This window comes from Hypanus sabinus, chromosome 23 (assembly GCF_030144855.1).
Source record: "Hypanus sabinus isolate sHypSab1 chromosome 23, sHypSab1.hap1, whole genome shotgun sequence".
Lineage (NCBI taxonomy): Eukaryota > Metazoa > Chordata > Chondrichthyes > Myliobatiformes > Dasyatidae > Hypanus > Hypanus sabinus.
Genome location: NC_082728.1, coordinates 23,392,849 through 23,407,235, shown reverse-complemented (window position 1 = coordinate 23,407,235; position 14,387 = coordinate 23,392,849). Strand labels below are relative to the sequence as shown.

Below are 14,387 nucleotides of genomic sequence, written 5' to 3'. Positions count from 1 at the left end.
GCAAGAAAAAAATCTGCACCTGTATCACAATCAGTGAGAATATCAGCAAAAACCATGCCAAATATGTAAACTTAACCTGTTGATAGTATTATATGGTAATGACAATCCCCACTAAGGTTAAAAAGTAGCATTTCTTAATTGAAGCATCAGATTTATTTTCTTGAAAGAGCAGCAGTGTGGAAATTACATTGGGTGCAATCAATCTTCAAAACACAATGTACTTATTTCATAATTTCCGAACTCTTGCTTTGTCTCTGTTAGTCACAATTCTAAATGATTTTATGTGAGTATACTGGGGTGAAAAATTGTCTCATCCATTAAAGTTTGAATAGCTGCTATTTGTTTTTAAGTGTGTTGCTTGTTTGTTTCTGTTAACCATACAGTAGATACCGTCGTTTAATGAACAGTCCGACAATTTAGTGCAATGCATTCGTTATATATTTATTAAATTAATTCTATGCTGCATTATATTTAAAAATGTTCTCCTGACTTTGTATTGGCTGAGATAGATTCACGTGTAAATCCATTGTTAACCATTCTTTTCATGTTGCATAAATAGATTAAATTTATTTATCAGCAACAAAAGCTATTGGCAATTAATCTTCAGCGCTGAGATCAAAATAAGAAAAAAATTGGAACAGAAATCCATGTTTGGCTGCAAGTGTGAGGTGTATGTTGAGGTAACAGCTGTATGTTGTACAGTGTCTCAAAGGTAGATGTGAACATCAGAAGTACAGTGTAATGCACAATGCTAACATGTGGAACACATTATGTAGAAATAGAAATCAGGAGCTGAGAAAGGACATTCAGCTGTTTGAGCCTTGCTCCACCATTCCATGCAATCATGTTTCAAAATTTATCTGAATACCATTTTCAATTCTCTCCTCATATCCCTTGATAGCTTTTAGGTCTAGAAATGCACTTAACTCCTTCTTAATTATTCTTAGTGAATTGCTTCTTGGAGTCCACCGGTTCACCACTGTCTATGTGAAGAACGATTCTCTCATCTCAATCCCACTTGCTGACCACCTCCTTTCCCTTTGTAAACTTCAACTTTCCTTGAAAATTCAGCTCCCAGACTCAGTCTCTTTGCCATGTCTCTATAGTAGTGATGATATTACTGTACATCTGTCATTAATTCATCTGACTTCAATGCAGCATCTTAAATTTTTCTGTACTGTGATCGCACGTCTTATTACCATTTTTTCCCCTTTTTGTTCTTGAAGTCTTTTGTTTTCTGACACAATTCTATTTCCTTACTCCAGTAACTTTCCTAAACTGCTTTCTTTTTGCTTTTTATCATTCCAGATCTCGTTCCATCAGATCTGGCTTGACTATGGACAATTTCTTAGTTCGACTGTATGTATTGTGGGCTTTAGAATTGTATTCCAGGCGAAAAACATAGTTCAGTGCTGTTGCTGAGTGTGTTATTTTTAATTCTGTTTCCCTGACCTTACATGTGGCCATTTCCTTTTTGAATAATCATTCAGTTCCTTCTTTAAATTTGCACGGTATTTTGTCTCGATTTCAATGTACTTCCAGGTTTGAAAACATTGCTTTTAAATTTCCTCTCTGTACTTTTACGCATAATGACAGACTTACTCAGAAATTTAACGTGGAAACTGACCACTATTGGCAGTCTCTAACTCCAACTCTGAGTCAGTTACCCATTCACTAATCAATGGAAACAAAATTTCATTACTCACCTTCTCAAAGTTGTGAAATCATCATAAATCTGATAACTGCTGCTTGGCCCAAAAGCAATCAATGTGAAATTGCTGGTAGTTCAAGATTCTCTTTAAACAACCTCTCGTTCTGTGGTATCATTCTAAGAGACCTTTGACGTACTTTTCCCCTCAGATTTGCTTGCAAAGCCCAACTTGACCAAAATCACATTTAAAGCTTCTTTATGGTCTATTTGGTCTTTAGTCTCATCTCTGCTTCCTCTTATTTCTCCATCCTGCTGAAGAATTTCTAGTGTTTCATATTGCATTGTGTTGAATTCTATCCCACCACTAACTCTGCACTCTAAAAAACCTGTTTAACTCTTTCATGCTTCTATGGTTTGCCATATTCTTTAAGCTGGTGTTGCCAGGGAACACAGAATGATGCAGCGCAGTGTAGAAACAAGCTCTTTACTCTCAGTGTTGAGCCAAAATAATTAAGCTAATGACACCAAATCACTTTTGCCTGCACATATGGTCCATAACTCCGCAGTGTCTGAATGTTCACGTGCCTTTTAAAAAGCATCTTAAATGTCTCCATCGTATTTGCCTCCATAACCATCCCTGGCACCTTTTTCCATCACTCTCTGTGTAAAAGGAAACTTGCCTTGCACATCTCCTTTGAACGTACCCTCTCTCACCTTAAATACATGTCCAGTAGTGTGATATATTTTGAGCCTGGAAAAAATATTGTCTGGCTACTATATTATTGCCTCTCATAATCTTATAAACTTCCTCAGCCTCCACCACACTAGAGAAAACAATCCTAGTTTATCTAACCTCTTCTTTAACACATGACCTCTAATCTAGTTTGAATCCTGGTAAATCTCTTCTGCACCCATAGCCTCCTCATCTTTCCTATAATGGGATGACTAGAACTGAATGCAGTTCTTGAGATGCAGCCTAACCAGAGTTTTATCCTGCTGCAACATAACTTCCAGACTCTTAAACTCTGTGGCTTAACTAACAAAGGCAAGCATGCCTTTACCATCTTCTTTACCAGCCTATCAACCTGTGTAGCTACGTATGTGGGAGATGGGGAGGAATTTCTGTAGCCAGAGAATGTTGAGTCTGTGGAATTCTTTGCCACAGGCAGCTGTGGAGGCTGAGTCTAAGGCAGAGGTTGATAGATTATTGATTGGTCGGGGCATGAAGGGATACAGGGAGAAGGCAGAAGTTTGGTGCTGAGAGGAAAATTGGATCAGCCATTAATGAAATGGTGGAGCAGACTCGATGGGCCAAATGGCTTAATTCTGCTCCTATATCTTATGGTCTTATGGACCCCTTTAAGTTATAGTACAATATGACCTTACTTATACCTAATTCCCTGTTTTTTATATAAATAATGAGGGAGATTCAATACAGATCTCTTGTGCATAAAGTATCCAGATTCTATCTGTCTGAAATTCGTTAATTTACTCCTACTCCTTGCTTCTTATTCCCTTGCCACTTCTGTGACCATACAGCAATTCTCCCTTTCACACACCCATGGTTATTGTGGTGCAGCGATATCATCATGAGGATGAATCAAATGTAGTAAATGAAACTTATCAGATATTCCGAACAAGTCATATGTTGACCAGATGCCCTGTGTGGATACACAGAGAAACAACGGCATGTGAAAATTAAATCTGGAGAAAATCTGATGTCATGTTTTGAACTGTATTTTACCTAAGGCAGATGGAATTGATTCTACATGTTAACTTGTTATTGACGGAAAGCCAGGGAGGGTGCTGGGAGTCTGAAATTGGCCAGAGATCCCAGCGATGAGCAATTTGGATGTCCAGCTGATAGTAATATAAAGAAGGAGAAAATAAACACTAAGCAAACTCACAAGGGACAATGGAAGCCTCTTTTTGTGTGTAGGAGAGAGTGATCCAAGTGAATCCTTAAAGAATAAGCCTGGGGAAATAGTTGTGGGAATGAAGAAATGGCAAATCATGTTCACTGGTGGAAGATACCAGAAACAATGAATAGTGCCAGGAAGGAATTAAATGCCATCACCATAATAATAAAAATAGTTTTTGGCATCCTAGGAGCCTAAAAGAATTGACCATTGAATTGGTGCTTGTGTGGACTGTCATCATTCAAGAATCCTCAGAGTTTGAAAAGGTACCTGAAGAACTGCCTGTGAAATACTCCTATTCATAAAGGAAAGAAGGCAGGCGTAGAATAATGAATGTAGAGCGTTGTAGTACAGTGCAGGCCCTTTGGCCTATGATGTGCTAACATTTTAACCTACTCTAAGATCAATCTAACAATTCCCTCCTATGTAGGCCTCTATTTTACCATCGTCCATGTGCATATCTAAGAGCCTCTTAAATGTCCCCTAATACTCCGGCCTCTACCACCATCCCTGACAGCACATTCCACACACGTACCACTCTCTCATAAAAAAAAATTGCCTGATATTCCCCCCTATACTTTCCTCCCATCACCTTAAAATTATGTCCCCTCGTATTCACTATTTGCATTCTGACGTACCCTCAGTCTGTGCCTCTTATAATCTTGAGCAGCTCACAGAAGATGCTGGAGGAACTCAGTAGACCAGGCAGCATCTGTAGAAAAGAGTAAGCAGTTGATGTTTCAGGCCCTGTCCCTTCATCAGGACTGGAAAGGAAGAGGAGAGGTCAGGGTGAGAAAGTGGGAAAGGAGAGGAAGAAGTACTAGGTGGTAGGTGAAACCGGGAGAGGGGGAGGCAGTGAAGTCAGGAGCTGGGGAGTTGATTGGTGGAAGAGATGTGATAGGAGAGGATAGAAGACCCTGGAGGAAAGGGAAGGAGGAGGAGAGGGAGGTAATGGGAGGAGATAAGGTGAGAGAGGGAAGCAGGAATGAGGAATGGTTGGAGGGTGCATTACCAGAAGTTCAAGAAAACGCTGTTCAGACGGAATATACGGTGTTGCTGTTATACCCTGAATGTGGCCTCATAACAGCTGTATACGGACACTCGTGGCAATGGGAAGTAGAATTAAAATGGATGGTCACTGTGGGATCTTCCTTATTGTGGTGGACAGAGCAAAGGTGCTTGGCAAAGCGGTCTCCCACTCTGCGTTGGGTCTCACCAATATACAGGAGGTCACACGGGGCAAACCAGATACAGAAGCTAACCCCAACACACTCACAGGTGAGGTGTCGCTCTGGAAGGCAGTAAAATGGACAAGCGTTATTTAAATGGGAAAACTGTAGAAAGCTGCAGACTAAAGTGGGTTTGGGACCAAATACATGAAACCGAGAACCCACAGCAGGTAATAGGGAAGCCTCATGAAATTCTGGCTCTTATTTCAAGAGGGCTAGTACACAAAAATAAGGAATTTCTGCTGTAACTGTGCAAGGTAGCTGTGAAATCACATCCAGAGTACTGAATACAGTTTCAGTCACCTTGTCTTTTTTAAAAAAAAGATAGTTGATTGGAGGTGATTCAGAGAAGAGAATTGACCTGTGAAGAAAGGTTAAACAGGTTGGGGATCAATTCTTTGGAGTTTAGAAGAAAGAGAGGTAATCTTATAACAACACAAGATCATTAGTGGGGCACATGCAAAATGCTGGAGGAACTCAGCAGGTCAGCCAGCATCTATAGAGGGGAATAAACAGTCGACATTTCAGGCCAAGACCTAGTGGGCAAGATGGTAAATGCTGAGAGGATGTTGCCTGTCACAGGAGAGTCCAGGACCAGAATTTCCATTTAAGGGTAAGAGGAGAAAGAATTTCCTGTTCCAGTTGGTAATGACTCTCTTTGGCACGTAGAACCATGATCTCATGTGTCAGATATTTAAGTTGGATGGATCTCAAATCACACTAAGGTTTTGGGGAAAGGAAGGTGGACAAGTAAGTGTCAGGCCAGCCATGATGCTCTTGAATGTTGGAGCAGGTTTATCCTAACTGGACTTATCCCGACTAATCACCACTTGCCTTTTGATCTCCTCCAGACAAATGGACCATGAACGCCTATAGTTGGGGAGGAGGCATTAAATTGTGGGTTTTGTGAAGTGCATTTGATGGCTATGGGGCTGTACCCACTGGAATTCAGAAGAAGGGAGGGGGATCTCATTGAAATCTATTGAATGTTGAAAGGCCTCAACAGAGTGGATTTGGAGAGAATGTTTCCCATGGTGGGGGAGTCTAAGACCAGAGGATCCCATCTCAGAATAGAGGAATGGCCATTTAGAAAGGAGATGAGGAGAAATTTCTTCAGCCAGAGAGCGATGAATCTGTGGAATTTGTTGCCACAGGCAGCTGTGGAGGCCAGGTATTTGGGTATATTTAAGACAGAAGTTGATAGGTTTTTGATTAGGGCATGAAGGGATACGGGGAGAAGATAGATTGAGGCCGAAAGGGAAATGGATCAATCATAATGAAATGGTGGAGCAGACTTGATGGGCCAAATGGCCTAATTCTTCCTGAATCTTATATTCTTATGGCGTGGGTGGGTGGTGGGAGAATTGTAACTGACAGAAGGTTGAAGATTATGTGGAATCAAAGCTACAGATGGGAAGTGGTCAGCAATGAGGATGGAAGATGTTTTAAGACTGGGAGCACTAGGAGGAACCAGGGACCATGAACTGATGAGAAGCTGGAAATCAAGACTGAAGAAAATTAGATCTTCCTTGACGGGACTGAAATTTTTACCATCTTCTTGGATACAAAACACTTAAAGAAAATAAATTTACTTTGGGAACTGGTAGATCCTGTAAGCAGTCTGTTTTAGGAGTTCCACAGGTTGAAGATGCCCTCAGTTCTGCCATTGAAATAACCTCACTGTGACTGTGGGATGCCAGTTAGTTCCTGTCTGTCTTTTTGGTGGTAGTTATTTTCTCATTTCTGTGCATTGAAGAAATATGAAGGGTTGCAAGTGAGCTGGGTTGTGACGAAGTTTGCCTGATCCCAATCCCTTTAATCTCTTGGCTCTTTGATGTTCATCAGCAGAAGGCAATCGGTAGGAATGAATGGAAGAGTTTAAATCAAGCTTCCTGTTTTGTTAATTGCTGATAGAGTGGCTGAAAACCAGCTCCAGAATACTGGGAATTTGCTCTCCAAAATCAAGAGGCAGGACGAGGTATGGAATAGAAGATAAAGTTTTTCTTACACAGAGAGTAGTACTCACTGAAACAGGTAATCAGGATTTTCAAAATGGAATTGCATAGTAAGTTAATGGAAAATCAGTTGCATGGCAAAGGAAGAAGAGCAGAAGAAAGGAATTGCGCTGATTGCCATTTGAGGGGCCAGCATGGAACAGCCTGCTTCTGCACTAGCATGATTCTGTATAACTCTGGGTCTTCTTGGAGGAAAGGACAAAATGTTTTGCAAGCTGAAGTTGGCCAAGTTTAAATGTACGCCTAATCAAACCAACAATATCACCAATTTATTGTGATGATTTTGTCATTAACGCTTAAGCATAATTCATTAATTTAAACTTAATTAGTGAGCAAATTTAGGACATTAAAGAATTGCATATCAATGCTGTCACCGAGACATTTCTTTCTACTTTTCCTTTGGGGGAGACGATTAGTTGAAAAGAGTGCTTTGTCAATGAATGAAGTTTGGCAAAGCGGGGTGGGATTATGTAGAGACCGTGCAGGCATGTACTTTGGGGGAGTGACTGTTGCAGAAGATCTGTGTATATGTAGTCAGATGGATACCTAAACTACAGCAGATCATTGTTCTTTAAGGTGAGTCAAAGGAATATTGTTAAGCAGGGTCAGTTTGTGCTGAAATAACACGTTTAAGGTGAATGAATTATGACATTTTCTCTTTAAAGTTCAAAGTAAATTTATTATCAAAAATGTATGATGTTACTATCAAGATTCGAGATTGTTGAATGTCATTTCCAGTACAATTGTTACTCTGGATCTGGTGCAGCACAAAAATGAACTTAAAAGAACACGGTAATAATCAAAAAACACAATAAATATAAATGCTGTCTCCATGTAAGTGTACTCAATGGTGGGAGGGCTGTGCCTAGGCTATATTTGTCAGTTATGATAGCCTGTTCTGCCACAAGTCTTGCCAGTTATGTAACTGTGGGCAGTATTATCACCAGAATACTTGTATATTAGGCCTGTTGATGCTTAATTTGGCCCGTTGTCCTCACATGGCCATGCGCTAATCCTATAGCCACTTATTCCTGCAGCAGTACCTATGGGTTGCACTGTACTGTAGAACTCTGTTGAGTAGTTCTTTTACTGACAAAGATATTTTCCTTGTTTTTAACTGCCTCCTGTAATCAGTTTAGATAGGTTTAAATAACTTCAGGAAACATAGAACGTGTTCGCCATTAAAGTACATTTAACTACTTAAGATTAATTATTAATTTAAAGATAAAATTAAATCAAAGTACTCAGAACTTATTAACAAAGGTCTGCTATCACATTCAAATGAACGTGGCTGCACTAAGTACACAGAGCCTGGGTTTCCCGTCGAGGCACGTTACCACAATGATATTTGCAGAGCAGCCTCAGTGCACTCTGGAATCATTGCTGAGCTTCGTGGGTGGCGGGCAGCAGGTTAGATGTGCCGAACATCAAAGGGAAGACGTGTGGCTGTTTTGGAGTTGGATGCTGATCATTGTTCATCTTTTTATTAGAACTGAAGAGAATGCAAGATCGAGCATTTGTCATTTTCCAGGCACTTAAAAAGAAAATCAACAATTTTTGAGTCATATTTTTAAAGTCAGCATTTTAAAAATACAGAAGCCAATTAAGGCCATAAGACTTAGGAGCAGAAATAGGCCACTTGACCCATCAAGTCTGCTCCACCATTTAATGGTGGCTGATCTTTTTTGCCCCTCTTCAGCCCCATTCCTTAACCTTCTCCTCATAACCTTTGATGCCATGCCCAATCAAGAACCTATCAATCTCCACCCTAACGACACCTAATGACCTGGCCTCCACAGCTGCCTGTGGTAATAAATTCCACAATTTCATCACCCTCTGGCTAAAGAAATATCTCTGCATCTCTGTTTTAATTGGACACCCTTCTATTCTGAGGCTGTGCTCTCTTGTCCTAGACTCCTGCGTCATGAGAAATATCTTTCCCACATCAGCTCCCTGTAGGCCTTTCAATATTTGAAAGGTTTCAATGAGATCCCCCTTTATCCTTCTATATTCCAGCGAGTACAGTCCCAGAGCTTTCAAACATTCCTCTTATGATAACCCTTTCATTCCCGGAATCATCCTTGTGAACCTTCTCTGAACCTTCCACAATGCCAACACATCTTCTCTTAGATGAGGAGCCCAAAACTATTTGCATTACTCAAGGTGAGGTCTCACCAGTGCCTTATAGGCCTCAGCATCACATCCCTACTCTTGTATTGAAAGCCTCTTGAAATGAATGTTAACATCACATTTGCCTTCCTCACCACTGACTCTGTATGCAAGTTAACATTTAGGGTGTTCTGCACAAGGACTCCTAAGGCCCTTTGCACCTCAGATTTTTGGATTTTCTCCCCACTTAGAAAATAGTCTGTACATTTATTTCTACTACCTAAGTGCATGACCATGCATTTCCTGACATAATATTTCATTTGTCACTCTTTTGCCCATTCTCCTAATCTAAGTCCTCCTGCATTTTATCTGTTTCCTCAACACTACCTGCCTCTCCACCAATCTTCGTATCATCTGCAAACTTGGTGACAAAACCATCTATTCCATTATCTAAATCATTGGTGTACAGCATAAAAAGAAGCAGTCCCAATACTGACCCCTGCGGAACATCCCAGTCACTGGCAGCCAACCAGAAAAGGATCTTTTTATTCCCACCTGCTGCTTCCTACCAATTAGCCATTGCTCTAACTATGCCAGTAACTTCCCTGTATTACCATGGTCTCTTAACTTGGTAAGCAGCCTCATGTGTAGCACCTTGTCAAAGCCCTTCTGAAACCAAATGTACAACATCTACTACACCCCCCTTATCTTTCCTCCTTGGTAATCTTCTCAAAGAATTCCAACATGTTCATCAGTCAGGATTTTCCTTGAAGGAAACCAAGCTGACTTTCCTATCTTGTCCAGTGTCACCAAATACTCCATAACCTCATCCATTAACAATTGACTCCAATATCTTCCCAACCACTGAGGTCAGGCTAACTGATCTATAATTTCCTTTCTGCTGCCTTCCTTTCTTAAAGAGCGAGTTAAACATCGTATTCTCACTATGTAAAGTCAGTCACCGACCTATTTCCCCGTAATTAAACTTTGCCTAACACTTTATTTAATCCTTCGCTGTTTTAGAAAATATTTACAGACAGAACACTTGAATAGACACTCATGTATGTCAATGCACTTCAGTGTGTAAGTATGTGTTTTTCTATGTCTGTGTGTCTGTGTAGCTCTATTTGTATGCATACGTGTGGGTAAGAATATTTGTATGTCTATGTGTGTATATGTGCATGCATGTATATATAGCACATGTATATGCAGGTTAAGTACATGTGTGTGTAGTATTTCCATTTTTTTTTGCTCAGGATTAAGTTAAATTCACAGTGCTTTGCCAGTGCCTCAAATGTACCATGCAACACTTCTGGTCAAACTGATTAGAACATTTTATTCCCTGTGAAAACAACCGACTTTCCAAAGCACAACTCATTTAACAGATTAAAGAAACATGTGAGTGATACAGGATTTGCATGATCCCCTTTATTCAACAGTCTCCTTGTCAGTTTAAAGGGGAACAGTTTGATCTGTGAGATAATGCATTTTAATAGTTTGCTAACAAATATAATTCGTTGCTAAGTGTTTCAGTCAGTTGTTGCAGTGTTTTGCAGATATCATTGTGGTAATGTGCCTGGATGGGAAAACTCCTTTCTGTCATGTTAAACTTCATGATGTGTTTTGAATCTCAAGGAGAAATGTCCCCATTTACTCATATTGTATGAGTCAAGAACTGTCTGGAAAATTGCAAGGCAAAATTATAGAGTGTGTAGTATTGTTCTTTGAATAGCAATGTGGTTGTATCATACTGAATTGAACAATGCTGAAGATTTGTTTGAGTATATGAAATGTGTTATCTTTCAAAATAGGCTTGAGTTCCCTGCTTAAGGTTTACATCAGAAATTTATACTCTGCCAAGTAGCGATCCCTATGCACTTGGGCTGATTTACAAGTGAAACCATAAATCTTTGGGTTTATAAAGTTTGCTGGAGAATATCACATTCATTTAGAGAAGTGCATTCTCTTGGATCTCTCCTGCACTTGAATGACTATTTTATAAATCATTACTGCCTCCTCAAAAGCAAATGTGAAGATGAAAAGGTTCATTAACAGGACGTTTCAGATTGAATTTTAGATTAGCAGTGCAATAAAGAGACCCCACCCAATATACACAGTGAGTGGATTCTTGGAGTGGTTTATAGTAAAGCAAATCCAGAGTACTTTGCAAGTGCATGATCTGTGAAGGTTTCACAATGCATTCTCATGTTGCTAAAGGTCTTTTACTAATTGCCTTGGTTTGACAGGGTGATTTGTATAATGTTGCAGCTGTGACAAGCCTCACATAATAAATTAAAACGGGACTGTAATTAATAAATGAATGCGTTTCTATTAAAAATTTCCTCACAGATCTGAAATCAACAAAATGAAAAGTTGTAAGCTTTTGAGACGTGGCTGTTGATTGTTGGACTTTGGATTTCCAGCATCTGCAGGTTTTCTCCTGTTTGCCGTTTGTTGTTATATTGCTGGTGAACTGTTATGGGAGCCTCATTTCAAAAGGTGATGTTGCCAAACTGGAGAATTACAATGAGCTCAGATGCCAAAAGGAGCCAAACAACACATGCCATGAGTTTGCTGCTACATCGCCGTCAGCTGTGGCTCGCACTGGACCCAGTGCCTACTGCAATACAAGTGGATGTCACACGGCATTAATTCTTTCCCAAAACGTTGCCATCATGCCCATTCCTGCTCTTTGCAAACTCCCGTTAGATAAGGGCAAACAGGTGCTGTCGCTGTATAAAAGAGAATGGCAAAAGAGAGTGGGAACTACGTGTAGCTATCCAAAGATGAATTTTCAGTGCATGCAGCGCCAATTTTGTTCTGTTAAACAATAACATAAAATATCATCACTGTTCCAGATAAGGACATACCCATATTATGCAGGTATCTATATTTGGATGACTGAACAGCCCCGATCTTGTTTAAAAGCAGTACAGTCTATGTGCCAAATGGGAAGCTCCTGTTCCTGCGTTTCTTACTGCAAGTGATTGTTGAATGACACATCTCAGTTTTCTTATTTTAAAGAACTATATTGATGTACTCTAGTTAACTGAACTGCCGAGGAGTGAAGACAGCTGTATATCTAGGCTTCTTCTTGGTTAATTCACCTTTCCCTCCTCTCCCTCCCCCTCCTCCAGCCTGTTCTGTCTTCCCGTCATTCCCCTCTCACCTGATTCCACCTTCAAACCTCTGTCCCAAACTTCCCTTTCACTAGTATTAACCTTTCCTCTTCCACCCAGACCTGACGTAGGATCTCAACCTGAAACATCATCTTGCAGCTTCAGGCTCTCTGACCTGCTGAGTTTAGAACTGGGGCTTCAGAATTAGCCCCACAACATGCATGGTGACCAAATCACATAATACAGTCGTGCTGGTGCAAACGTTTTGACACAGCCGGTTTCCTTGTTGTAACTTAACCTTTTTTCAGAGTCTGAGACACTGTGGAATGGAATGAAGGCCCTCTTGTCTGTTCTCTTCATAGAGAGTGAATAATTTGTCTGTGGATCCTGACAAGGTTCTGCTTAATCTGCCAAAGTGTTCTGAGCGACTTGATGAAGCAAAACTGCAGTATATCTACCCAATCTCCGTTTCTCAGTTCTGCTGGTAGCACCCTTTCCTAGCACCAGAAATGAAGGAACCATTACACGCTCAGGAGTATTTGATGATTTCAATTTCCATGTAGCTTACACCCCTCCATCACATTTTCGAGTATATTTTGTATCAACTGTGGTTTGAAGGAGCCAATTAAAGGCATTGTTGACTGCTGTTTGCTGAGAATCTGTTCCAGATCTTGCCTGTCCCTTAGGGAAAAACCAAGTAAAGTAAGGTATTGACTTACTTCACTAGTTTGTATTTACTATAAAAGCTACGTCATTCCATGTCCTTTCACCTCAGAGTGATTAGCACCGTTTCCCTTTGTGGCTTTCCCTCTGAATGGAAACAGTTTCTCTTGGACTTTATTGGCTGCAAAGCACTTTGGAATAAGGTGGCTTGTTTATTCAAACACAAGCCTTCCTTTCGAATATTTCATTGGTTTTAGCTTCGTTGGAAAATCTCAATGAAAATTCACACCCAAATCACTTATGTCCTCTCTATTTGGCATGTGGATATTACTGCTTCAGTTTGCATTGCTTTATGTTTCTTGTTCTGGCCGCATGCATGTCTTAGTTCTCAGCTTATCTTCTTATAGATGCTCTCCTTGGATTGGCCCAAGTCCCCTTTACTTGTCTCCAATCTACATTGACAGCAGTTTCTCGTTAGAGCCTGGTTTTGCTGGGAAAGGCTGCAAACAGTGGAACCTTCAAACATTGATAGCAGCTTTGGAGTTTCCACATTACATTATCCACAAGTAAAAATCCCAGGGTTGTTCTGAGCTGCATGGAGGTCTGACAGTCCATCCCAATATAGTCAGTCCATCTATAGTCCAGCCCAATAGCAGAAAACTTACTGAACTCATTTATGAGCAAAGAGTGGAGTGGAGGATTGACAGTGTCAAGCCCAACCAAACCCTTTTCCATTTAGCATCTCCGACTTAATCAATGTGTTTTAACTTAGTCACCATTAATTCCAATGACCAGAAAGTTCACAATTGAGACTATTTATCAAATGACTTTTGGAAATCTCAGTAAATTGTGCCCTTTGTCTATTTGTCCTCTCACAGTTTAATTAAAATTTCAAACACGAATTAAAGACTTATTCTAAACTGCATCTTTTTCATTACAGATGTGATGCAATGATGTTACATCCTTCGTAATTGTTTCCTTATTCACAGTGTATTTATTAGTATGCATAGTGCCTTGCAGGATACTTTACAATGAAGTGTTAGTCTGTGCAGCTAAAATGTACATAACCCATGCAATCAAGGAAACCACGCTGAAGGCAGATTCTTTAATACTTTGAAATGCATTTCTTTCATTTGAAATTCACAGTTTCTTTCACCATAAAGCCAATCCTGAAGTCACTACCTACACTGTGCTGAAAACAAAGCAAGCGGAGGTAGCGAACCACCCCCACCCCCACTTTCCCCATCTCACTTCTTAAATTCAATTCAGATGGTGGTTAATTTTTAAATGTAACACAGTTTGCTTAAATACTCGTAGACTTTTCTAAAGCATTTTGTGCAAATCTAAGGCAAACCTCAGTCGATTTATCTGAAGAAGGAAAGTAGTTTATGTTATCTCACCCTTTCAGCATATTAAGCATAGTTCATTATTTTCTTTAAACTCCTGTCAGATTTGTTTGGTAAATATATAGGATCACTGTGGATATAAAGATTACATTGTTCGGCTTAACCATGGTCTTTTAGTTTCTCAGAAAAATCTAATTCAAAAGTCACCTCACCATGCCCCAACTAACTTGCATCTGATTAACTCAACTCATGACCTTTGATCTTGGGTAGCCAGGCCTCATATTGTCTCTTTGTTCATGTTTCTTTTGCCTTGTATTCCTTCTTTTGCTTTTTATT

The 14,387-nt window shown here is 40.0% G+C and overlaps 1 protein-coding gene across 2 annotated transcripts in view; it reads left to right on the top strand.

The window, feature by feature from the left end:
- bahcc1b (BAH domain and coiled-coil containing 1b) overlaps positions 1 to 14,387 on the top strand; it is a 286,926-nt gene that overhangs the window by 81,487 nt on the left and 191,052 nt on the right. The gene's annotated exons all lie outside the window — the stretch shown is intronic.